The 26,946-nt window shown below is 41.7% G+C and overlaps 1 protein-coding gene across 1 annotated transcript in view; it reads right to left on the bottom strand.

Moving 5' to 3' along the window:
* Positions 1 to 11,866, bottom strand: part of LCLAT1 (lysocardiolipin acyltransferase 1) — a 112,148-nt gene extending 100,282 nt beyond the window's left edge. Inside the window, 1 exon segment of the mRNA XM_030944275.1 lies at positions 11,818 to 11,866. The gene's annotated coding sequence lies outside the window, so the exon portion shown is untranslated.
* Between the last annotated feature and the right edge of the window lie 15,080 nt (positions 11,867 to 26,946).

Here is a 26,946-nt window from a genome sequence, read left to right as displayed (position 1 = left end):
TAAAGCAGAATTCAGTCAAACTGCAGGACCATTTGTGATTGTAAATGGCTTTGTAGAAATAACTTGGAATACTGACAGTTTTGTTTTTCTGGTGCTCTTGATCCTATATTCAGGAACTCATTCCAGTGACATCTCTGTGGAGTCAGCATTGATCTCAGGTATCTATCATTTACTTACAATAAAACAGACTGCCAGGAAATCATAGTCTCAGACTACAGATGAAGTGATTCTGTGGAAATCTAACACATAATGATTAGTTTTGGCCCAGAAAGTGTTTTGGTCCGATACAGCAACATCGGAATTTACAGGAGGGAGAAGATGACATTTAGCAAGGGGTCATCCTCAGTGTAAGTACAGTTTGCTACATCCGCAGTGGAAATCAGGGGATTCAGCACCACTCAAAAAAACATTCAGGATACTGAAGCTGCACAACGAAACACAGAGAAATTATAAAGCGCCAGATTTAAGGCTGTTGCTCCCTGGCTGGTTTGTTTTTTCACACAGGAACCCCACCTTATCTAATGCACAGGCCATGACAGCAGCGTGAAGAAGGAGAAATTACTTTGTATTTCTTTTTCCCCTTCCCACAGTAGAGTGCTTAGATATTAAAATTCTAGGGCAAAACCCTCTTTTTTCCCCTTTTTCTTCCATCTTAAGTTTATTATACTGCTATCTGAAAGTGCTGTATTTCAGTAACTTATTTTCACAAAAGATCCTATTTGTATTTTTATAACTCAAGGCCTGTATTATAATTCAGCACACAGCATATGAATTGTGTCTGCTTAATCTGGAATGTTTCCAGACTAATTTTTTCAGAATATTTGTCACTGTGCAGTACATCACAAGCACAATTCACAGTTGTTATGAGCTTCAGTTGCAGCTGTGAAAGCTTTGCATTCTTTATTTTATAGATGTCCAATTTGGAACCTCGCTATTCAAATACAAGGATCACAAGTGGTCACTGTTAATAATGTTACATATCTTGCTTCTTAAGCAAAAAGTAAAATCCAGGTCTTCAGTGACATTTAACTACAGAAATCTTCAGATGATCATCTCCAATCCTTTATTCAGTTCAGGATACAACATCAGGCACATGCAACAAGTAAAATGTGTTCTACAGACCACGTTCTTTAAATCTAAGGCGTTCCTAAAATACAAGCCGTGGTAAACAGCAAGTTTTTAATGCGGGAAAAAAAGATAACGTGTTAATGGAGATACATCCTGTCAATTCAAATAAGGAGATGTGGGTGACATTAAAAAACTTAGCCCATATATCACTTGTCTCTTATGTTTCTGTTGGTATTTTAATGAAGTCTAAGATCATGAGTCTACTGTGAAGAGAATCTGGGAGAGTAACAGCTGCTCATCTCTAATAGCAATCGTGTAACTTAAGAAATGTCATTTTATTATTTTCAAGGAACAAAGGAAAGGAAAACACTCCAATGACAAGGTAGGATATCTTAAACAGAGGAAGACCCAACATTGCCATGTACAATATGCATGCTTTCCTAAAAATCAAAACCTCAGCATTTAAGTTGGCCAAAACCCGTAACTTCCAAGCATTCCCTTCAAATTCTTTCACTAATTAAAAAACAACAACAACAACAACAACAACCAACTGGAGCTAGAAGAAAGGGATCAGACATAACTGTTTCTGTATTTGCTACATTTCAGGGTAGGTCTGGTATCACCAACAAGTTAATGGATAAAAGAGCAAAGTGTTAATTAAAGCAAAAGCTTTTATTTCAAGCCATTAGTGTAAATCTGTGTAGTCAGTGTACAACTCCTTAAACCAGCAGGCTCAACTGAGTTAAAGAAAGAGCAAATCCTATCATATTTAATGTTTCTCATGCCTAATCTAGGTACCTTTTTATGAGTACTTCACTATTTTCCTCCACAGAGGCAAAATAATGTCTTCTAGTGCTATTAAATGCTCATAAAAGAACTGATTTTCAAATAAAAACATTAATATGAAAACCCTAAAATGTAACCTATTTTCCCTTTGAAATAAATTCTGCCCATCAAGAAAAATCAATTACATCAATCAAACTGTAGAATTTGAAGGCAATAAAGTAGTGATTATAAATATTTTCTTTTTCTTTTTTCCTACTAGTTACATTGTAGTCAGAAAATTTCTTTATTCTACATTAAGGAACAACTTATCCAAGCTAACTGCCTTCTGAAAAAATTAATTGAGCTTTTATTACGATTGCATTTAGAATGCTTATATAGACATTTCCTAAGCTTTTTCCAGAACAAAAACAGTTAAAATATTTTAATTAAACCACTTTTCCTTGAGAAATGTTTCCTTTACAATGTTTTTAATATAACTCAACATTGGCTGCATCTTTCTTGACAGATGGTATTTCCTTAACAGAGAATGTCTCAAATGGTTTATGTATAACATTCTTTCTAAAATTCATTTCCTTTCTGTGTAAGAAGTTAATACACCAAGAAAAAAAAAACAGGAATGTTTCATGCCATGTGGGATATAAGCGTTCTGGAGTTTTGCTTTAAATTAGCCGAGTAATATTTTTGTAGAAATATTATTAACGTGGTTGAAGCTTAACATTTGGAAAACGGAAAAATACTTGCCCACAACACTGCTTCTCTCCAGATCCCACTCCAACATTAATTTCTCTTTTATGTTCTACTCCTCAGTCCCAGTCTGGCAAAATCTAACACATGTCAGTAAGGTTCAGCTTAGGAGAGAGATGTTAACTGGGTGACTGTTTTCAAGAACAACAGACTGGTAGTTCTGTACCAAATACCTCCCAAACCAGAAAGGAAAGTTCTTATAACTTCCCTCCAAAATCAATCAAAACCCTGAAATCAGCACAAAAGCACACCATAATCTTTCTCAGGAGGAGGACAGGCACTGAGGTCTCACAGAAGTAGATGCAGCTCCTAAGGGTGAGCCACTCCTCCACATTAACAACAAAACAAAGTTCTTAAGAGGGAGACTTGTATCAGCTGGATGCAGAAGAACTAAGGTTCCACAAGTAAAAATCTTGGGGAAATGGAATTTGCAGGAAATATCTTTGCAGGATATTCAGGCCAAAGGTATTGGGTTTGCAGCTTGTAATATACACTCCCTATAAAGGTTGTAAACCTTTGGCTAAAAGGCTGGAGGGCAATAGCAGCAAGAGCAGTCTTTAAGTGATAAAGAAATAATTTGATAATAAATTTGATAATTTTTTTCCTCTTGTTACACTATAAGCATTCATTAAAATAATACCTTTCTAACAGATCAAATAATTTTCTGTACAGCCAAAAATTTTTATTCTAAAATATTCTGCCGCCTGTGGAACTATATTTACAGTAATATTTTGCTACTTTCCATTTTTGGGCATCTCTTAGCCAATATGCTATTTGGTGAGACTTCTAGTAAACATTATCATCTGTGTTAATACTGTGTTCATAGAGAATATCTTGCACTGAAATCCAAAGCTACCAGACAGTTTCTCTAAATTTGAAGGCTTGCCTATTTTACATTTATGAAGAAATTATGGATTTCTAAACTTCACAAAACCCTGTCCTAAATATGCCTTTTCCAGCTACTTTTGTACTTCAATACACAGTGAGAGATCATGGAGACTGGGAATATAATCTTTCTTTCTAGCATGCAAACTCATTTTAGCTTTCTGCTCACAGCAATGCTACCTTCAGTTCTGACGGCAAGCTGAATGCCCAGAGCCTATGATAACAAAGCTTTGGGACATATGTGCAGTGCCAGTTTGTCTAAAAGAGTTTTATGGATGCCTTCCATAAGGTTACAAAAGAAAGAACAACTGTATTTGGCACCTCTATTTGCCACTGACAACATGTAAAATGAACAAGGACCTGAAGGAACATGGGAATAACTGACAGCTTGCCTTTAAAAAGGGGAAGGATTTCCTACAGCCATTCCAGGGGGCCCGTGCTGTTGCTGGAAGGTGAAAGTCTGCCAAGCTGCAAAGGCATAGAGAGAAGGCAGACCATCAGAAAACCCAGCTAACATGTGACTGAAAGAAGAAAACTTTACTAGAAACCTTTTCAGAAGGTTCTTTCCAATTAAAAATAATTGCTATTAATATGTTTTCAAAGAGAACTGCATGAGTGCTGTGTAACACATCATATTTGTTCTTCAGTAGACCAGCCTACCACAATTACTTCAACAAAACCTATGTCATTTCAGCTATTTTTCCCTTTACACAGAATATGAATTCCTGTGCTATCAATAACCATTTTAGCAATATCCCTGTTGTGACCACTTCAGGCACATTTGCTTCTGCCTAAACTTAATTTCCATACTTCCATAACTAGAGCCATTGTCTCAGTTTTGCAGGTCAGTCATCTCTCAAGGTCCTTTGATGGCTGCTGTAATTAGAACACACACAAAAAAATAGCTGTTTGACCTTTGACAACTTTGCAGGCATTTGTCTTTCAAAAACTATTAAGGCGGCAGACAAGATAAACATGCAGCTTTTTAACCCATGGTCATAATCTAAATGAGATGTGCTGTTCAATTCAAGCATTGTTTGAAAGTGTGAGGTTTTTTATTGCTTAGTGGAGTTGACACTGTTCAACATCTAACACAGCATCCAAGAGAGGTGCAAAACTAAATGCTTCTCAATATAGAATAATTTATGACAAATTAATGAAGTATTTATTCTGTAATGAATGGTAGACCCATGCAGGCGCTCAAAATAGCGGATAACTGTAAGGATTTCATTTCAAATTTGGCATTCAAGAGAAAATTTAAACCTGATGTTCCTAATAAAAGAACACACTTCTCTGAGCAAAACCATAATTTTGGGAGAGACACACCCTTTGTCACTTCCAATGGTTAGAAATAGATGAGTCTGCAAAACATTTACTGTAAATCATATTGAGACACGAGTATTTTTTTGAGGAAACTCCAGTGCAAATTCTGTCCATCTCATGGAGGCAGCATAAAATGCAGCAACACCAATCCTTTCCTCAAACAGTCTATCACCAAAGTTTAGAAAGATCAAACATAACCAGAACACTACATTCCATCTTCCCAGACAGTCTGTAATTATTTAAGAGAAATTCAAACAAACCAAACACCCTCTTTCCAAATGTGAAATGCATACCAATTCCCAGGACATTACCTGGGAGTTCCACTATCTGATGATGAATTACACGTAAATATTTGACTGGCAACCCATCCTTTTACTTGTCCCAAGGACAAATCTATTGACCTGGGCAAGAGATCCTAAAAGAAATTACTAAAACTGTTTTCTTTTTAAAGGATTTCACTAGGTAAGTTAACAGATTAGTGGTGTTTCCACACCAAAGAGGGGGGACCAGAAGAAAGCTACTGTCTGTTTAGGAGGTTGAAAGGAAATTATTTGCCTTACCTTACCAGACTACAGGCTGTCTCCATAACCTTGGCACGAGGGTATTACCTCACACTTTCTAAAATGTTGGGCTCTTCAAGGAAAGAGGATTTCCATGAGTGAAGTGTTAAAAACAAAAAATGAACTGGTTCCCAACAGAGACTTAACAGGTAAGTATTTCTTTTACTTGTTTTGCTCTTTGAGAAATCTTTTGCAGTTTTCCTTGGCTTTGTTAAAGAACTAAGTAATGACCTCCTTGGAGCACATGGCCCCCAGCTCCAGTTGACACACAATCTCAAAAATTTACCCAACAGAACCAGAAACAAGCTCCAAGTTCTGACCATAGCCTGAAAGCCCATTTGCAGCTTGGCTCACTTTGAACAGTTGTATCTTCCATGGATCAGCATGTGGTCATCACTATCTCCTGGTTTATCATACCAGAAGAGTTAAAAGCTGTTTCTCAATGAGGACAAAACATGTAACTGCTTTTCAGTGAACAGAATGCTTAAGAAATTCCCACTGTACCACAAGAATTCTGGGGAAGAGTTACTCAAGTTTATGAAAAAAAATCATTCACTGAAATTAAAAGTGCTTCATCATATAAATTTCTTAAAGGTAATAGCACAAGCTGCAAGTATTAGAAGAAAAATAAAAGCTTTACCAGTCATTATTAAATGTATTATGTTTTATTCTTGCTAAAGTACTATCTGATTTTTCTAAACCAATGATCTTTACACCCAAGCAGATCACAAACATGATCTTGAAAACAAATGGAATTGATCAGCTGAACAAATGCCTGATTACTGTAGGTATTAAAAACCAGAAGGATCTAGTCCTTCTAGCATCTGAATAATAACATAAAACGTCTAAAAAAATGAATGAGCTTTTTCACAATTCCATGTAGAAACTAGGACAGAATTTTTTGACATTATTTTCACTGGGGAACCAGTTTATCAAAGCTAACCAGCACATCTCATATAAAAACACAAAATGGAAATCCAGAGGATTCATCATTCTCTTACATTTCTCCTCACACTTATAGAAAGGAACTTACTCTACCTGTGATCAGAAGAAATTGTCAATCTGAAGAGAAGTCTGCTGACAGATTGACTCCCTTGATCTCTGAACACTCTGCCAACTGGAAAACTCTCAGTATAGCCAAGATCTTTCTTTTCTGCATTTGGGTATAAAGCAGTGATAAAAGATTGGTAACAGTTTTTGGGGTCTTGAGGGTTTTTCTAGCACTTTTCTAGAAACTGAAACAAGCAAATGTTTAGCAGCAACTCAGAAGGTTGTAATAGTCACCTGATAGATGCAATTCAAATTCCTTCCCACTTCTGTGTGGGAATATATAAAATGCTGAATATCATCTAGCCAGAGCTGTACACTTGCTGTGCATCTGTTTACAGCTTTAACTCACCAACTGAAAATGGTAACTATACCCTGCCCAAGGACATACAAGACAACTTCAGTAATCTCCAAAACTTCACACACTGCTTGCAGAGAACTCTGGAAAAACAGAGGCATTTTACTGTGTTTTGATGTTGTAATTTAGCTGCTTGATGAATGGAATTTCTTTCTGAACAGCTACCTTTCAAATTTCAGAAATACAGTATGAAGTGCTTTCAGTGGTACTTATTACTGAGAAACTACTAGTATCCTATTTGAGGCTATCTATAAACAAATTGTAAAAACAGTTCAAAAACATTAATCAGCTTAAAAACACTAATTTCTGCATACATTTTTCTCTGTAAGTTAAATCCCATTAGGAGAACATACTTTTTAAAATATGGTTTGAGCTAATTTTAAAGATGGTTGGAAAAGTTTGGCCCACACTGATTAAAATCTATACTTAAATGAAAGGAAAATTTAACCACAAAAACTGTGCTCATTTTAGAAAAACAAGCATATTACTGCCAAAGTGCAGTCCTAAGTTTAGATGGCTGTCTGACTGAAACATTATAATTATGAGAAACTGAAATGGATTTCTAAATGTTTCAAGATGAAACAGCCATTGGGTAATTTGCAAGATATGCAATTATCTTCTGAATTCAAACACAATGCTAATACTCAATCTGAACAAATGCAGACTGTTTGTGTGAAGACTGAGGAAATCAATGTTAAACATCAATACCAACACTAGATAGGAGTAACCATAATGAAATCTAACTGCAGAATTACCAAGTGATGTGGAATTAATTACTTCAAGAATTTTCTCTAAGGAGAAGAAGAAAAAAAGGCTTGGAATCTCTCTCTGTTGCCTCTGTCTCTCCAAGAGCTGCCCAAGCTGAACAGAGGGTCCTCAGCCCTCTTATCCACATTAAAACTGCATCAGGAGGCATTTCACCCAAGCTCTCACGTGTAGCAAGACAGCAACATTTTTACCTTCAAACACCAGAGAGGGTCTTCAAATAGATTCAAAGGGTCATAGAACATGTGTTCTGTTACTTCATAATTAACATTCATATCTTCATGGGATCATTATCATACCTGACCATGCAAAAGGCAGAAGGAAACAAAAATTAAACATAATCACATGCTCACCCCAGATCTATTTGTCCATTTCATGTATAACCATTGTAAATTCCAGTTACTTTGAAAACTAAGTTAAATCTTGATCTGCAACAATCATTAACAGTTTGATGCAATTAGCAGGATTGCAAGAAATTCAAAGTAACCCCATTGTTGTTTCAAAATGATGATGGCATGTACTTGTCAGTACCTGCACTGCCTTTTATTGTCTGGCTTTGATTTAGGAAGAAAAATTAATGACTTAGTTGTGGTCTATTTCTGGGTCTCCTTTGAAAGCCTGAGTGTTCAGTTATCTTTTGACTCTTCTGACTACAGCCCAGCCTGTTGTTTCACTGATTTGGTGAAAAGAGTACAAAACAATCTGTCATTTATAGATAAAAACACACAGGAACTGTGAGGAGCATGTCTGGGGACACAGCGGTTCACAGGACCGCCATCTTCAAAGAGTAATTTTATAAAGGACCAGAGAAACTTTTCAGTAAAAATTAATTCTCTTTCTACCAGCAGTGTGAGTTGATCCACATAACTGCTTCATACAGACTCATGAGGCACTCCTCATTTAGCCTTCATGGCACCTCTGGAGCTGCCATCCAAGGAGAAGAGCAAATAGAGATCAATTTCTCTCAACAGTAAGAGATGCTGGATGCCTTAAAAACAATAAAACCATCGTAAGCTCAATGAAAAAGCACCTGAGATTAAGAAATATCTTTCAGAAACACTGGAATGAAAGTAATACCTGCTCCCTTGATACCTAAAACAACATTAACAGCAGGTTTTACACCAAAGGATGCCTGAAACAAGTGCCTTAAGAGTCAGGGGAGTTTTAGTATCACACATGCAAAATCTTGGAAAAGCAAGGTGAAAAAAAGCAGTTCTGTTCCCAAGGGGAAACCACCTTAAGCCTATTACCAGAGTAAAGGCAAATTAATTACCTCAAACTCATGAAAGGATAGTGTGTGAACCCAATGAAATTACTGATTTTGCACTGGCAAGTAAACACTCTCCCAGTTTTTAACCCCTAACATACAAGAACGCTAATAGAAACAAATGTAATTAGGTAAATTAAATTCATTGTATCAAAATAAGGTCAAGTTCACAAGTAAACTAGCTCAGCTAAGAGAAAAAAAATAGGAAAATGAAGAGGCATTTTGGGTATGTTTGAAGAATTCTGCTGTCATAGCTCTATCATATCTCACTGTGCCTTGCTATAGCAAAAAATTTGACAATTCACAATGCAGAATTGTCTTTCAGGAGCAATTTACTTGTTAGGCCAAGACAACAAACAGTAAAATCAAACTGTGAGCTTTTGCCCACAGTCAGCAGGGACCCATTCCAAAAATTCAATTCTCCAAAGGTTCCATCTCCCCCTCTCTTAGCCCTAAGTGCTGACCAAGCACCACACACACGACACAAACAAGCCAGCTCTTCTCAGGCCAGTGCCAAGAAAACATTGAACCAGACTGTGAAGCTCAGTGCCTCGTGTCTGTGTGCTCCCAGAAACAAGGGAACAAGGAAGGGACAGCCTTGAACAAGACTGTAAGTGGAGAAGAGGAGAATGAAATAAGGAAAGAAGGACAGAGGAAAACACAATTATTTGTAAATAATGATGAGGTAGGAAGAAAGCATAAATTGAGACAAAGACTCTGCACATCCCAAGAAGCTGGAAAAAGCAGCCAGCAAAAGTTAAAAAAAAAAAAAAGTGCTTTGGCAAAGGAGAGTTGGGAGGAGTAAGGGGTAGCAGCACACTGAAGGATGGGACAAGTGACAGGAAAGAAAAGACATACATGAAACTGTCCAAACAAAAATTAAGAGAAATAAACTCTATGGGGAAAACTCTTGGACAGAATCAGGTAGAAAGCCAGCAGAAGGACAAGAGGATTTGCACCTATGGCATTCAGATTAAGAACCTAAGAATTAAAAATCTGGCTTTACTAAAAATAGCTGCTAAAGGAGTAGAGACTCTGCAGGAACAGATGAAACACGTGGAGTTTCCCACATGAGCAACTGGAGAAAAGGTTATGTGATCCAGCAAATCCTAACACTGCTAAAACCCCAGGGGGGTGTGAAGATGACACCTTATTCCACTGCCAGTCTTCCTTCCAGATTGTTTTTGTGGGGAGGACAGGCAACGCCAAGAAAGCAAAACTCATTGAGATTGAGGAGCTGGACCATACCAGAATCAAGGTTTCCCTGCACAATCTCAGTCTGGTTTTCACAGTAGGGTACAAAATTATCTTTCCTCCAAGATTCTGCCTCACTGAGTACACATGGTGGACCATGTGAGGTCTAAATAAAGGTTTGTAAGTGACATCCCTCTTTCAGCACAGAAACTTTGGCAAGCAGTGAATGGAGAAAAAACCCTTGGAAGATGAGAAAGTTCCTTCACAGGCTTATACTCTCTTCAGCCTTACCACATATTGCCTACACATGGCTGACTTTTCTTTTTTTAAAACTGAAACTTTTCAGAAGTTTGAGGTGTAGTTCTGATTTTCTGAATGACCACTTTGAGATTTGGTTTCTCGAGGTACAGTTTCACACTATGCTTGACCCACAGCTGGGTTACATTAGCACAGAAGGAGAAACAGCTTTCATTCATATCAGAGCAAGCACTCACTGGAATAACTTCCATCCCCATAAAACTCTTAGATCAACTGTCCCTGAAGTCATCCAACCACTAAATCCACTATAAAGAGGGTAACAAGAACCCATGGCCAGCCATGGAAAGGAGTGAGACCACACTCTTCAGCTGCAGCCCACACACTGACCAAACTATGAATTCACACTGGTAAAGGCAACCTTGATGTGCTGAGGTACAGCTTCCACTGCAGCTCTGCATTCAGACTGTGAGCTAATACTGTAAAACGTGATTCCAAAGTCAACCAACTCATTTTAGATTTCTGTGTTCAATTTAAGACACATTTTGGCTTTTTTTTTTTAATCCTAGTTTCCCCCTTTGTTAAGTAAGAAGCAGGATGGAGAGGGACCCATCTATTAATCTCTGTTTTACAGTGTTAGAATAAGCTCATGCTTAAAAACATTAGAAGGTTACCATGCTATCTACAACTGAAATGTCCAAAAGCAGAGGCTGGGCTGTTGGACAGAACACCCAGCTGCTATGAAGTAAGTGAGATATGGTGATGTTTTCAATCAGTAAGTAAAATACACTACCCATTAGTGTAGCCCACTCCACACACTAACAAAGGAGAGATAAAAGAAGCCCAGTGACCAAGAACTGCATTGCAATGAATACACACAAGCACCAGTGTGAAGCTGGATGCCCAGTTTAAAACTCCAGCGTTTATTTTTAGTGTGCAGCTTCTTGCAGCCACAGCTATGTGCTGAACAGGCCGGCTGTGCAAAGCCACGAGCCTTGTTGCAGCACTCACCCTGCATTCACTGCACAAGAGACCATTCAGGTCAAAGTTTAGCTTTGCCAGAGGGCACATCCAGCCCAGGCGGCAGCACGCACGCCAATACTAACGGGAAAAGTGGCAACAGACACAATAACCAAGGAAAACCACCCAGTTACAGCTGGAAAAAACCCTGACTGGCTTCTGTGTATGTACAAGCCAAACCAAGACACTCAGTTTGTTCCCCAAACGGAAAGACGCTAAGGATGAGATTATAACAACAGGCCTCCGGTTATTTATTCCTCCAGGTGCAACAAAAGCAGCAGCACTGAGACCGAGGTTTCGGGTACCGTACACGTCTCACACACACGGAACGCCTCTGCAGACAATCTCAAACGCTCTCCTCCATCGCCGCGGCTCCCGGCCGTCCTACAGCGCGGCGACCATGCCTGGGGACAAACGGGAGGCGGCTGAGAGAGAGCTCGGCGGGCGACAACCACCCGGCAAGGCCAGGGGAGCTGCACAGCCCCGGCGCCGCTGCCACCGCCAGCGCCACGGCCCGGCCTCCCCTCCGTCCGCCCCTCCCTCACCTGGGACAGGGCAGCGCCGCGGCGGGAGGAGCGCAGGGAGCCGCCGCGGCGGGAGGAGCTCACGGAGCCGCCGCGCCGCCGCCGCCGCCCGTGGGCGCCAGGGCCGCCGCCATGTTCCCGCGGCCTCTGACCCCGCTCACTTCCGGTCACGGCGGTCACGCCGTTGCCATGGCAGCGCTCGCGGCCGGGCCCCCTTAAAGGGACCGCGCGGACGGGGCTCGGGGCCTGCGGGGTACGGCGGAGGGAAAGCGGTCGGCTCAATGCGGGCATGAGCCCTACAGGGACAGGCGGCTCGTCCGCCCCACAGCGCGGCACCGAGGGGAAAACCGTACTCCTGCTTAGCTCCGGAATTCGTCATAAAATAGCGTGTGCGGTGGGAGAGCAGTGGAAAACGACCGTGGCGTGTTTTCCACTGCTGTGAGGAGACGGTTTGTCTTAACTTTCCCCGAAACGGGCCGTATTTTCAGTTTTTATTGCACCGCCTTTGCCACCGCTCACTGTTGATGGAGTTAACCTCTTTGTACTCTTTCCACATGTATGTTTTTATAAGGTAAACAAAGCTGGTGAAACCCCCAGTCCGAGAAGGGAAACTCCAGGAGGTTTAAAATAACGTTTGTGTGAAACCAAAGTGAGTCCGTGCCCGGCTGACAAGAGCTGCTGGATGGGGACCAAAGCAACCTGGGCTCTCCCTATGATTCCACATCAATTCCATGTCTATAGATGAACACGTTCCTCTGCAAAACACCTGCAAACTACAAATGCCAGGGCAAAACCTGATCCCCTGTCCACTTTGGGATATATCCCCCATAGCCATTCTCCCTCTGAGATCCTTCTTTCCCACTGCTAGCCTTGAGGACAATCCTGTCTCTACCAATACACCTACAATGATCCAGTGAGAATTTGTTGCCTTAGAGAGTACCTTTGTGGGATTGAGAATCAGTCATCAATTTGGTCAATACTTGAAATTAAAAAAAAAAAAAAAAAGAAAAAAGGGGGAGTGAGCCTTTGGGGAATCTCTTCCTAAAAGTCATAAAAATGTTGGAAATTCCGCTGTCATCGCTTTTTGAGGGATTTGTTCATTCAGCCTGGAGAAGTAGGAGCTAAGGGGGAACTTAGCTGTTGTCTACAACTGGTGGAAGGTAATTGAGAAATTACAACCAGACTCTTCTGCAAGGTGCACAGCAAGCAGATGAGAGGCACTGGTCCCATGCTGCTGCAGGACAAATCCCAATTAGTTAATAGGAAGGAATTCTTCAAAATTAGAACAGCCAAGCAGTAGAACGGGCTTCCCAAAGACCTGTGCAAATCTCAAACCCAGAATAGACCAGGTCTTATGCAAAATTAACGATAGCATCCCAAATCCTTTGAAATGCTTTAGCTGAAGAGACAAAGGCAGCTCTGTGTTAGAGCGCTCTACCTCTTGTGTTGGGAGGCTCTTTGTTGTGTGATTCACCTCAGCTGACTTGTGCTAACCAGGAAACAGGCATTTAGTCGGACTTAGTCACCACGATTCCCTTCTCTAGGCAGCTCCAAAAAGTGACCCATTCTGTCCCAAACTGGATGTCTAAAACAGCCCAGCATATGAGGAGCTGAAATGGCTCACCTTGAGGTCACTCTGGCTGATGACATGGTTAAAGCCAGGTGAAATGAATCCTCGCTGGTGCCTCCTGAAAAAAGGACAAGAGCAAGGCAAACTGCTGGATTTTAATTAGCAATAACTTAGCATGAAAGACATAGCATCAGCAGAATGTCCCCAAGGGTAGCATGTGCCATGGGCTGTCAGCCATAGACTTGTGGCCAGACTCCTGGGCAGCCTCAAAACTTCAAACAGAAACAGGGCAGTGATGGCATCTGCAATATCTGCAAAAATTCCTGGTGCAACCCAGGAATGCTAAATGGAAAGCTGTCCCCAAATTTTTATACTGCTGTAGTCTAGGAAGGTGAGAGGGGTGAAACTGCCGTCATGTCTACATGTGACTTTTGGTATTTGTACCAAAGGGCAGTCATGGCTCTTTTGATAAACTGGGCAAAAATGCATATGGCTAATTGCCTCTTGGGTTGAAGCTCTCTGCATGGAAGAAATACATGCTAAAATGGGTTAATAAAATACTGAGAAAGATTTTCCAAGTAGCTAAGTAAGGAGCTTTGGCACTCCGTGCACCAGAATGTAGACCAGAATCTTACAGCAGCCCCACTCTCTGCCACTTCCAGGGTGACCCTGGATAAATCATCTCACTTTGCTATCAGCGTAGTAAGAATAATGACATTTTCTTCTTGCTGAGAGTGCTGTCAGGAGATGATAACCAAAGTTTGTAATTTGCTTAGAAAATGCCAACACCTCGCTATATAAATTTTTGGTTAAGATATTTTACTTAAAACTGTGGAGAAAACAAATTGGTAAGACAAACAATAATGAGTAATGGTGTTCCTGTTTTCCTTAAGAACCCCAGAGCAATTCTGTACCATTTGGAGATAAATCTCTTTGTCTATCACATTGACATGCAGGCAGCTGAAGAAGGACATGGCATCTTTTTAAGCATTCACCCTAGCACTCTAGCAGAAAACACAAAGACAAATTTAATTTTCAGTTGCAACTACACAGGCAAAGTAGATAAGCACCTTGTGCTTTACACACAGACACTGAAAGCTGAACTTGTGTGAAGTGAGTTAGTGTAGGCATTTTGTTAGAAAGCAAAAAGTCTGCTCAAGAAAAATATAGGCATTCATAATGCCCCTACAGTTTTTGTGAAAATGGAAAGTACAATTTCTACAGCCAAAGACAACAGTGAGGGGAAGAAAAGAATGTTCAGTATTCAGCAAAAAGGAAGAATCCGGCTGACTGGAAATGTATGTGCATTTCAGAAGGCTTTGTTAAAATAATATTAAGGTATTGGCTTTATGTCCACAAAAATAATGCCATTTGATGCCGAAGTCAAGCTTTCCACGTGTTTGAAATAAAACAATATAGATTTAATTTAGCCACAAAACAATTCCTGTGGGGAGAGCTGGAAGCAGCAAGGCCTGATTCCCAACAGACATGCTTCCCTGTGCCACTCAGCCTATCTCCATCCCCACTGCATTAATTTTGTCTCCTTCCCACTCCACAGACAGCATCCTTGCAAAGCAAGAAGCAGTAGGTGCAGGTGGGTCAGCGATTACCAGCTGCCAAGAGAAACAATAATGTTTGCTCAGTCAGGGCATGAATTTAGTTCTCACTCCTCTATCATAATGTCTTTATTAACAGATCTTGTAAGAGTATGATTGTTTCTGAGAATTCTGCCTTTCTGCCCTTCCATCAAATTTGAGCAAAATTCACCAAGAAGGTTCAAAAGCTCTTGGAAAGGGACTTGCAGCCAGACTGAAAAGCAGCATGGCCACATAAGGAAAGTTCATGTGAAAAAACCGATTGAAAAACTAGAAAGCTGCCCACAGTGGGGGGAAAAAACCTCACAACAATTAAAATCCTTTTGCAAGGGGGTGAAATTGAAAATTATTGAGTCTTTCAAGTTGTATTAGCACCTGAGAAATAGAAAGGAAAAGCAGAAAATGATACAAGCTACTATCCATCCACTGACAGGACCTGGAAACATATGGCATGAAGAATTTAAGGTCTTCATAGGAACACAAGAGAAAGGAATTTCTTTTATTATAGCTGGGGTTAGCTTTACAAAACATTTTTTGGCTACATGATTTGTAGCAGGACCCCTCCATTCATCTTGTGTTAGCTCAGCTGGATGACAAGTGGCATCATGGAGCTCATAACGAGTCTCCAAGAGGGGACACAGAGAGGAGGGAAATCATTTGAAACCAGTGTTACTAACAAGAGCAGTATGCCTAAAACATTTGGGGTTTTAATCACTATTGCTTAGCTCCGTGTTTTATTTGCAGACTAAGTCCCCTTGGGGCCCATATCTGAGCTGAGGGAATGATAGACCATGTGGCACTCAAAGGGAAGAAAAGATAAACAGTATGGAAAATATCATTAGGCAGCCAGTCACGCCTCTCTATAACTGCCAAAGAACAGCAGAAAGATAACTCATGTTCTCCTGTTCCTTGGAAAAGCCTCAGTCACTTGAATAAAGAGACTTTCTAGGAGCTCTTGTTGAGAAATGGCCTGGGCTGTGCATGCATCAAATGGTTTTCAAATTGCGATTCACAAGCTACTTATGGATCTGCGGTTTACATGGCTATTTCCACTTCCTAAATCTCATCAGAATGTGTTAATTGCTTTCCTAATGGTCCTATGCCATGTAAACAGTTGCAAAATTAGCCCCAGAGATGGTATTAAATGATAAATTCAAGGAATGGAAGAACAGGAAGAGGAAAGGATTACATGAGAGAAAGTGAAAGATGAGAAGGGGCTATTAAATGCCTGAAGTGGGAGGTCATGAGGTGCATTCCCCAAAGCCCTGTGCCCCAGAGAGCAGTGCAGATGTGATCCTCAGGACCCCTATTGCCTTTACTCCAAGGGCACCTTGGGATGGCTCTGCCCTCACACCCATGCTCTCCCCTAACAGACCTCATGTAGCACATTTACTGAAACTGCCATGCTCCACATTACCTGGGTTTTCCCTCTCTCCTGGGTTTTCTGAGCAAATTTCACTGCCTGTGAGAAGAGCTAAGTTACTTGATGTCTGGATAATTCACCGTCTCACCTCCATTTGCCTACTTTTCTGGAGGGTTTGAGATAAGGATATGACAAGCCTGCATAAGGATTTTCACCTCTCCATCTGCTTGCAAAGAAAATCAGATATCTGAGCCCACATACCCTCCTAGGTGTGGAAATTTGCTAACTGTTCATAACATGCCTAAGCTGCACTTGTTAATTTTTCTTCCAGAAACAGCAGAAGTAGAGAAGGGGCCTTGACTCGAAGGTATCAGCACAGCAGTGAATAGAGATTACCGTCACCAAATCAAAACAGGGGAGGCAGTGACAGCATGGAAAGCTTGCACTGATTTAAGCTGGTATAATATTTCTGGTGCCTGCAAGGTAGGTGTATGTCTCTGGAGACAGACTAAGCTCGTTCTTATGCACAGCCCCATGAACAGCACACAATAAAGGCCACTGTTTACTGCCCTACAAATATAGTAACTGGCACAGGTGATATAATGGGTTTAGCTGATTTGGGAAACATTAGGAGTTTAAATGTTTTTACTATCAAATTCAAAAGACATCTGTAGGTACAACCATAAAGGGCGATTCAATAAATTACAGGGTTTTTTAAACTCTCCAAAGCTGAAGAGAAGATGGAGTTGATTCAGAAATGTTTATTTGATTTAGTTGCTGTTTGGTTCACAGGAGACTCCCCACAGGGGCAATAAAAACCAAGGCTGCCTTTTTTATAGTGCAAAGATTTTACACTGCAGCCCTCTCCAGTCTGTTTAAACATGCCCCTCTCTTGCCTCAAATACTAAGAAATTCCATTCATCACAACTCAGAAATTTCAGAGATGGAAATGATCTATTAAGCCCTATGATCCATCTCCTGAAAAATGCAGGGTTTCTCCCTATAGTGCATTTGTATTTTTGATGTTTTGTCCATCGAGTTTATAAGGTCACATTAGTGAAGTGTACCTTTCATTACATTTCATGTTTATGTCAACAAATAGTATGGGGTTGCTTAATTTCAGTGTAATTGGTCCTATGGATGTACCAGGGAAAGGAAGCTAGCAGTAGCCAGCATAAATGGCAGATGCCAGAATCAGGAGGGGTTGTTTTGTTGCTAAATGTGATCAGTGCTGTGCACAGTGAGCTTTCAACTATTCCTCTTTGGAGAATGGTCATTCTAATGTCAGTCATTAGCAATTTGCTGCTGGTCACTTGGGAACAGTGTGTTTCCAACAAATTGCTTCTATTAGTCACCAGTTCTTGTCCAAATAATTGACTATGAGAGAGAGACAGCCTGTGAGAGATGGGCGTTAGCTGGGTGGCAGAGTGTGTGGACATATTGTTATAGGACACACACTTTATGGTTTTGAATGCCAAAAATTAGTGGAATGGGCTCAGATCTCTTTTACACTGGGGTCAGGCTGGAGCTGCACCACCAAAGTCCAATGGAGCACTTTGAAAAGCCAAGGCTAATGCACATGAGGTCAGTATCTGGCAGTAGTACAGCAGCACATTTGCTTGTCTCTGAAATGCAGTCACCTCTGGCATGAAACCTGGCAGCTGTTTCACATAAAATGGTCAGGATGTGGACCAATATCCCTCAGGAAAGGAGGAAGAGAAAGAGGAAGAAGAGCATGGAGGAGTCTGACTAGTTTGCACCCTTCATATTCCTGTAATCTCCCCCTTGGTGAAAGCTCTTCTACACAGTGTTGTTAATTCAAATACCTGCTTTTTTGACAACCTTTTATCTCACTGAAAATAGGTGTTTTGGCATGACAGAAAATACAAGGAACAAAAAAAATTCACTTACCTACTAAAAAGAAAAATGCTGTGGAAAAAAAAGCAGGTCACAGTAGCACATCAGGAGTCAGCTATGTCATTCTCATTAAGGACTCCATTCCTCTCACCACACCATCTGAATACACTCTGCTTTAGGTTATTGCTGGACTGCTTCTCTGGTCCTGCTGTCTTGGTTTGTGGAGGATGAACCTGAGAAAGAGATTACAAATGCCCTCCCAATAAAACTCCTGTCACAGTTATAAGGATGTGTCAAAGATTGTGGTTGGTAGGGTACTTCTAGATGTCAGAAAAGGGTGCTTTGAGTTCATACAACTAATTCTGTAGCTTCTGAAAATATATCTTGTGACCCTAATGCAGGCAACAGAGGTGTGGGGACAGAGAAGCAGCAGAACCTTTGAATCCAAAGCTGCCAATCTCTGGACTGATGTAGAGAGAACTGGATGCCAACTCCCCAAACTCTGGGTAGGAACCAAGGAGGGTACTGGGAAACCAGAGCTTAATTATTGCTGTCTTGGGAGGAGGCAGCAAGAGCAGCTGGACAATGGATGGCGATCAGAGAGGGGATAGAGGAGCCAGCCTTACGTAAGCCATTCCTCAAAGTTACACAACGGAGTAAAGTAATAACACTAATGCACTTTTATAATGCATTCCTACAGAGATTTAAAATGCTTTGAAAAGATAAGTAAATATTGTATCATAAGGTGGCAGATGGAGAAACCAGAGCAATGAGGAAATTAGTGGCTTCCTTGTAACTGTAGGGAGAGTCAGAGTTGTTGTGGGGAGCAAGAGAAAGGTCTCTGGAGCCCTCTGAGCGCTTGGGCACAGTCTTCCAAATGCCCAGGTGTGCTGGACAGGAGGAAAACTGGCAGGTTAGGAAGAAGTTTTCCCTAAATCAAGAAACAAATCAGAAACAAGAAATGCATTTTTCAAGCTGGAAAAAGATGTTTAGTGAAAAAAACAGAGAAACATTTTGGGTTCCCAGGATTTTATTACCTTTTCTAGTGTGAGCCAAAGGATTCTATCCAAGTTTCCAGAGATTATTCCTCACAGGAAAAGCAAAGCTTTTATAAAGGACATAGCAATGGCACAGTAAAAACAACAACAATAATGAAAAGATGTCTTTTGTTTAACCACCTGGACAGATCCTGCATGATGCAAATAAGATGTGGAATAACAGGCTCCAAGAGATAGGCCACAGCTACAGGGCTTGTCAGGCCAAAGCAGCAGAGTGAGACAGAGTGAGGTGCAGATGAGGGGTGAGGAAGGGCAATGCTCCCAGGAACATGGATCTGCCTGGGCTCTTTGTGATAAAGCTTCTCCTTGTCATTAGTGCTAGTGACCCTTAGGAGTTGTCTGCTTTCCCAAAAACTTCCTCAAACCACTTACCGATTTCCCAGTGACAACAGACTCTCCAGCCCTCCTTACTACCTCCCCGGGCTGGACTAGTCCCTTTGGAGTTACTGTGGGGGGAGTAACAACTTCAGGAGCAATCACTGGATGTAGAGGAACCTCCACCCTGCAGAGGATGTGTTCTGTGCCTTTGAGCATGTCTGTCCCATGCAGTAACGAGTGTGGAGGTCACCCTGCTCATCCCTGGCTATTAATTGCTGCGTGCTGAGGACATCCCCTGACTGCTGCTTTGCTGGTCTTACAGCTCTCAGTCCATTCCTGCTGCTCTGTCTTTACTCATGGGTGCAGCTGCACTCTTTCTCCTGGGACAGGCAGCTCCTGTGCTGTGTGTCCCCTCTCCTGCCTGTGGTACTGCTGTGGGCAAGACAGACCTTCCAGGAGAGATTTTAGCTGGGGAGGTCAGATTATGTGGCTCAGGACTTTACCTGCAAGACAGAAATTAAGCTTTCATCAAAATACTCAGCTCTTACGCCTCCTGGACTGAGAGCAGGGCTCAGCCATGCAGCCAGAGGTAACACTGTACAGACCTGTAGGAACAGTCCTGTGTTTTCTGTGTTCATTCAGCTTTCAGGGATTTAGGGAAAAATGTATGTCCTGTCATATGAAATGCAGTAACTAATAAATAATGATCTGCATTTCTGCACCATTTAGCAACTGCTCATGACTGCAGTGTTGTAACAGGTCAGTGAGCAGACAGGTGTGGCCCCCATTTCTGCCTGGGGAGATCTGGAGCACAGGACCATGGCTGAAGATCATTTACTTTTCCAGAAGGGGTGGTGCATGGCCTCCTTCCCTGTTATAGTCTCTCCATGGGCAATTCTGCTGCCAGGAAGAGCTGTAATCTCCCCTGGGTTGGGAAATGGCACAACAGGCACGTGTCCCAGTCACACTCACTGGCTCACTCATGCCGTAGGTTTATCTGTGGGTCTGGAGGAGAGCAAGGTAGCAAAGTGCCAGCCCTCTCTGCTGGAAAGTCTGTACCTGTGGCTGCCAGGAAGACTTTGGCCACGGTTACATGACATGCAGTGCTGTTTGGTCAGTCTGAAGCTGACACTCTCCTCTGCTCTGGCTCATCTGGACAGGATCCGACATTCTGGGCAAAAGCGAACGCAGTAGCTGAAGCTGGCACAGAGGGGACTGAGCCGGCTTCAGAAAAAGCATGTGGCTTTCCAAACATCTTGCAGTCCAAAGCAAAACCAGCAGTTCTGACATGCTGTGAGCAATAAACAATGAGCTTTGTCAGCATGTCTAGAGGAAATGATAATTCCCGGAGTGTGAATGATGAAATTTTAACCAAGATGGAGGCTTTGGATAGCATTGTGGTTAGGAAAGCATATGTGCATCAGTGTGGAAGAGCTGACACTAACGCAAAGAGCCCTAACTAAGACATAAAAATCTTCCAGGTCTCTCAACTTACTGCCCAGTGGTATTTTCTCCTGTTCCCTGTGCAAAGCATAAAGCAGTGCTTGTGCTTGAAAGGGAGATTTGCAGTGCTGTAACCAGCACCTGAATCTGCCCCTCAGGCTGCAGGGCCCTGGCTCTTCATCACCCAGAGCTCAGCACTGCCATCAGCCCTCTGAGGCACACAGGGCTTGGTGCAGGGTAATTTACTGTTGTACCTGCATTATGAGATTGGCTGTCCCTCTTTTCTCCTCTTTGAATTAAGAGGCAGCTCTGCTCACTCCAGTGTAATCGAAAACCTAATGAATCAGGGGGAATGTTGTTAAGGTTACAGTGACCTTGACAGAGACCTGCTAGCCCTGTGCTTAAATATTTCGCAAACATAGCCAAAAAGAGTGAAAGAGTATTTTTCCCCTTTGCTTGGAAAATGTTAAAACTGCTCTCTGCAAACCATGCGAAATGTTTCCAGTCACTCCAGCAATGAACAGCATTGACATGCATGTATTAGCAGAAAACAAGAATAACTAGAGTCAGAGAAAATGACGCAATTATTCATAGTAATAATATTAATTTCACAATGTCATCGCTTTAGGGGCCTGTTGCAATAAATAACCTTGAGAGTTATCTCAGTGTGTGTGACAGAGGATGTATATGCAGTTGAGATCAGATTGCACAATAACTTTTTCCTGATGTGCCCTATGAAACATGGAACCTTGATCTCACTCACCAGTCACCCATGCTGGGGTTGTTTTAAGAAAAATGTCATTCAGGACCATTATTCAATGCTGGAGGAAAAGAAAGAAAAAAAGAAAGACTCAGCATTCTGCCATGGCTAGTGTTACCCTCAGGCATTCCTGGCATATTTCCTTTGTAAATTCATTTTACATGTGGCCAGGAAGTACAACATCTTGTTGCATCTTGAAAAAAAACTTACCATATTTCTTTCCTTTTGCTCATTTCCAATCTACAGAAGCATCTGGTGGGAGCATGTCAGAATATCTGTCACTAAATGTAAGAAGTTCAGACCCTAGTGCACTTTAATGCCTGAGTCCCGCTTAAAAGAACATGGTCAAATAATATTTTACTCCTCTACTTTTTTAATTGTGACTTTTTTTTCTTTATGCTCTCTTTTGAGTGTTTTTCTACTAAATACTGTTTTCACCACTGTCACTTCTGAGCAATTTGGTTTTGGATGGAGATAAAAATTAACACTGTTGCTTTCCAGGAAAATCCTAAAACCTTAAGTTTCCACCAAAACCTGGCCCATGTATCCAAGTTTTGAGACACCCTTAATAAAAATACTACACAGGGAAACGTGATAAAAGGCCAAACATTCCAGTTTATATGAGTGGTACTGCAAGGCTTGAGATGATGGCTGGCCACGCTGTGGCATTTGCCAGAGGGGCACAGATTTGTTGGAGAGTATGAAGGCTCATCTTTAGTGTCATAAAAATGGCCTCTCTCCCACCTCTTGTTCCTTTTCATTTCTTCCCTCTCTAGACCAAGACAACATCAGCATCGCCATTCCCACCACTCTCACAATGGCAACCCCCAAAAAATGTCTGCTGATTGTTAGGAGGAAGGTAAAGAGCCATTTGCACAGCACAGAAATTGCTTTCATTGCTCCAAGTTCCAAGCACCATGGTCTTGTGCACTTTCTACTGGCACAGTGCCTGTCCACTCCCTGCCCAAGAGTATGGACCTGGAGCTCTGTGGTGACAGAATTGGATCATTTCTGCCATGCTCTTCTCCCATGACCTGCCTGTTTCTGTCCCCATACCTTACCTCCCATGAGGGTCACTGTCTCCTGGTTAATCTGGGGGCTGAGCTGTGAATAAGACAGATTGCATTTCCCAGTGCTCAAGCTGGTTCCCCTGTCATAAGCCTCATGCTTATAATAGAAGCAGGAAAATTTGAGAAAATGCATCTGATGTAATTAGTGTAACCTTTCTGCCAGGTGGTTAACAGCAGAGAAAAATGTTTGGATTTAATATACCCATGGCCCCTCTTGATAAAGGACTAAATTCCAATCTCCACTTAGAAACCTGAGAAAACTAAACATACCCTCCCCAGGAGCTCTTAAAGAGATGGATTTCCACCGCTCACTTGCATTCCCAGATCTTTATTAGGCAAGAGGGAGCACAGTCATAAAGCCAGGCAAAGCCAGCAGCGGCAATATATATCCAGATAATGAGCAAAAGAACCCACTTTTTCAAATCTCTTGGCAGAGGTCCACCTCCCTTCCCCCTGTCTAGTGAAAAGGTGCCCCAAAGAGAGCTCCATGGCTCCTGCACCTCAGCCAGGGTCAGGAGCAGGGAGCAGGGCTACCCAAGGAGCAAAGAAGGACCCCAGCTGCTGGTGCTATGGACAGAAGATCTGTCAGGTACCTGCACAACCACCCAAGGACCTGGTGAGAGCACGCACTGACACAGCTCAGGGTCAATCAGGCCACAGAGTGGCACTGAGTTGCAAGGCCGGAGTTCAGGCAGCAGAGTGCCATCAACTCATGTCCTCGAGTTGTCAACAAACTGGTGATGGAGTGCAGTGCACCCACACTTCTACCTCCTTGTGGAGCCTACAGGCAGAGGTGGAGGAAGAAACACTATTCCAGCCCTTTTTTTGGCCTGTCATGAAAGCAATCCAGGTTAATACTTCTTAAAGTAGTCATGAAGGGATACATATTGATTCAAGGTTACTGGATCTATAGATAGGGAGTACATAAACCTGAACTATATTGATATATATAAAATTGAAGGTGTTCGTTAGAATGTAGAACCAAAGGACAGACCACTTTCCCATGCAGCTGTGATGCTGCTTCCTCCAAGGCACTATCATAAAAGTCAGGTTTTCATTTCAGCATGTCCTAAGCACAGGGGTCTTTAAGGCTTCTGGGCCTCAGACGGCTGGAAAGGAATCACTGTGGTCTCCAGAACTGTTTTATCTTCTCAGTTGTGCTTTACTGAGAGCTTGCATCATGCCAATTTGGAGGTGGGAACCTCACCTCTCCTGTTTGTTGGGTTCTGTAACCTGCTTTGCCCAGAGTTTATAATTTCAGACTGTTTGGAGGCTGCTGCTTCATGCTAACTCTGCTGTGCCCAGGGCAGTATTTACCACGAGAGGGATTTCTGCGTGGGTGCCATCATTTACGACTGCTTATGGATGATGTGAGGTTGAAGTTGTAAATGCTGATCTTCAGTCTGAAAATCCTGGAGGATTTAACGTGTTTAGTCTATGTTAGGAGACTGACAGCTTTCTAATTACAGAGTCTATTACTCTCCCCTTCCACTCTGTTTCACCAAGTCTATTTGGAGTTTACTGACATACCCATGGGCTGGCTACCAATTCAGTGAGGTCTAGGATGGATTCTTCACCATGTTTAGCTAAAGCTAAGTTCAAAGCTAAGCATTACTCTCAGAGCTGGAGCTGTGGAGTTAGAAATTATTGGGAAGGTGTATGTGGAAAGTCCTAAGTATGGGGGATTTGGACATTTTCCAGGTTTTGTATATTTCAACCTTTTGTCTGATTAATTTATACATTACATTCATTCTAAACCTAGAAACATAATCAGAAGTCCTAAAATAATCCCTCTGAGACCCTTTAAACCCACCTTTCCTGGAAGAAAAGGAAGGTGCTTTCTCCTTTCACAAAACCCCTCATTGCAAAAATACATAGCTTTTAATGCAGAGCAAGAAACAGCAGGAGACAGGAGTAAAGGAGACTTACATGGAAAAGATAGAGATAGTCCAAGCAGAAGCAAAGGGGCAACATGAATTGTCCATGGGCATTTATCCAAGAAGATTTGCTCATCTCTGCCTCCATCAAACAGGGATGGTGCCCAGGAGAAGCCACGTTGACTGGTCAGTGTCCTAATGGAGCAGTGAAGAGCATTATTTGGTGTTTTGATAACATGCCTGTTCTCTTGGCTGGCCAAACACATTGTGTGACATGGACACAGGTAAGAGAATCTGCCTGGGCAGCTTCAGCGAGGAACAGAACTCATTTTCCCACCCATATCCATGTGTTTCATTTTAGTTCTCTTCTTTTCTCTCCTCTTTTTTCCATTCCTTTCCCTCCCCTCCCCTCCTCTTTTTTGTTCCAGAAGGCACCCATCCAAGTGGCCCCACGAGCTGCCTGTGTTGTAGAGCTGTTTTCCTGCAGAGCAGCCATCAGCTGGCAGCAGCTGGTGGGGGAGCTTGGCAGCAGGAGCTGTGGTGACCTCTCTGCTGGGGCTTACACAATGCCATGGGAACTCCTGGAACGGATGGGAATGATGTACACAAAAGATATTCCTGGGGCCATTACACAGCGCTGGAAGAGGCTGGATTGCAGCGGTCCAATTAATGTCTTTCATTCATCTCCAGTGAAGTCAACAGTTGAAAGCAATTTTAAGCACTTGGATCATACAGAATATATAAATACCTGTGTTCTGTCTAGCTGTAACAATTCAATGATAAGTATGACTCCCTGGTGAACGAACAGGATATCACAGGCTTATTTTGTCTTCCAAATGGGTCAGAGTTGAATCTTTTACTGGATTTCCACATTTATTTTCTCTTAACAGATTAGATTTTCACTTGGAGAAGGCATTGTTATAGTTCTCAGGCTCATGATCACAACAGAACACCTCCAGATCTTCTGAAGATAATTAAAACAAAATTTTTATAACCTGCAATTTGGTTCTACATTCTAAAGAACACCTTCATTTATATATACATCAATATAGTTCAGGTTTATGTACTCCCTAAATATAGATCCAGTAACCTTGAATCAATATGTATCCCTTCATGACTACTTTAAGAGGTATTAAATTCATTAACCTTAATAGGCAGTAATGACCTTTCCTGTGGTATCCTTGTTTTGCACCATTATCTGAAATAATGAAGTTACACCCATTGTTTCGGATATATGATTTTCAAAAAGACCATTGGCTTTGTTAGAAATGATAAAAAATGGTCATAATATCTTAAAAGAAGAACCATTTAGCATTTCTTTAAAATGGTGCAGTTAAAGCATTTCTAAAAATTTCAACAGCCATTTACAATTGCTGCAAATTTCACCTGACAGCTGGTTGAAAATTGTGGAAAATGCCAAAGCAAGCTCAGGAATCAGATTGTTTTGGCAAGTGTGCGTATTTCTCTAGGCTTTAAAAAATAAGGCAGTGGGACAAAACAAATTCTGATCTTAGCATTAGACTTTCAGGCAGACTGCAATAGGTGTGCTGTGCTTTCCAGTGTGTTTTGGCACATGCACTCCATGTGCAATGTGCATGTATCTATAGATACACACACACTGCCCAGTTTTCTTCACTTGCATGTTCAGCTGAGCTGTGTTTGGGCTTCAAAGGACATGCATGCAAATACACATTCATGTGCCTGCATGAGATGAATCCAGCTCTGAACATGCACATGCATTAAATGCAGAATTTGTGCTTATATCGTAGCTGCTGCCTTGTAATCCAAGATCTCAAAGTATTTGGAAGTCATTTAAATACCTTGTCCTTTCTTCACACATTTCACTCTGTTCTGTGCTTCTCTCTGTCCACACTAGATAGGGTAACAACTAAGCCTCTCATCACTATTGTAAAGTGGATATATTTATAGGTTTCCCGGTGAAGTGAGCTGATTCCCCCAGGTCCTGGAAGGTTAGCAGTGCCAGGAGCAGTGCCCACATTATCACCCTAAACCATATACTCATCATCAGGGTGGTCATCTCCAACATCTCTTTTTCGCCACACACATCTCTTTTAGATTTTCATATCCTGCTCACCATCCTGAAACAGAAGGAAAGACATCCGAAGCATCCTCAGCTCTGAAAATGTTTTTTTCAGAACCTCCCAGGATTCAGCCTGATTTTGTCAGAGGGAACACAAGCATGGTGATTGTCAGCTGTGTGAATCCCAAGGGAGGACCA

The sequence above is a fragment of the Camarhynchus parvulus genome, chromosome 3 (assembly GCF_901933205.1).
Source record: "Camarhynchus parvulus chromosome 3, STF_HiC, whole genome shotgun sequence".
Lineage (NCBI taxonomy): Eukaryota > Metazoa > Chordata > Aves > Passeriformes > Thraupidae > Camarhynchus > Camarhynchus parvulus.
Note: the sequence above shows the minus strand (reverse complement) of the source record. Positions and strands in the feature narration are given on the sequence as shown.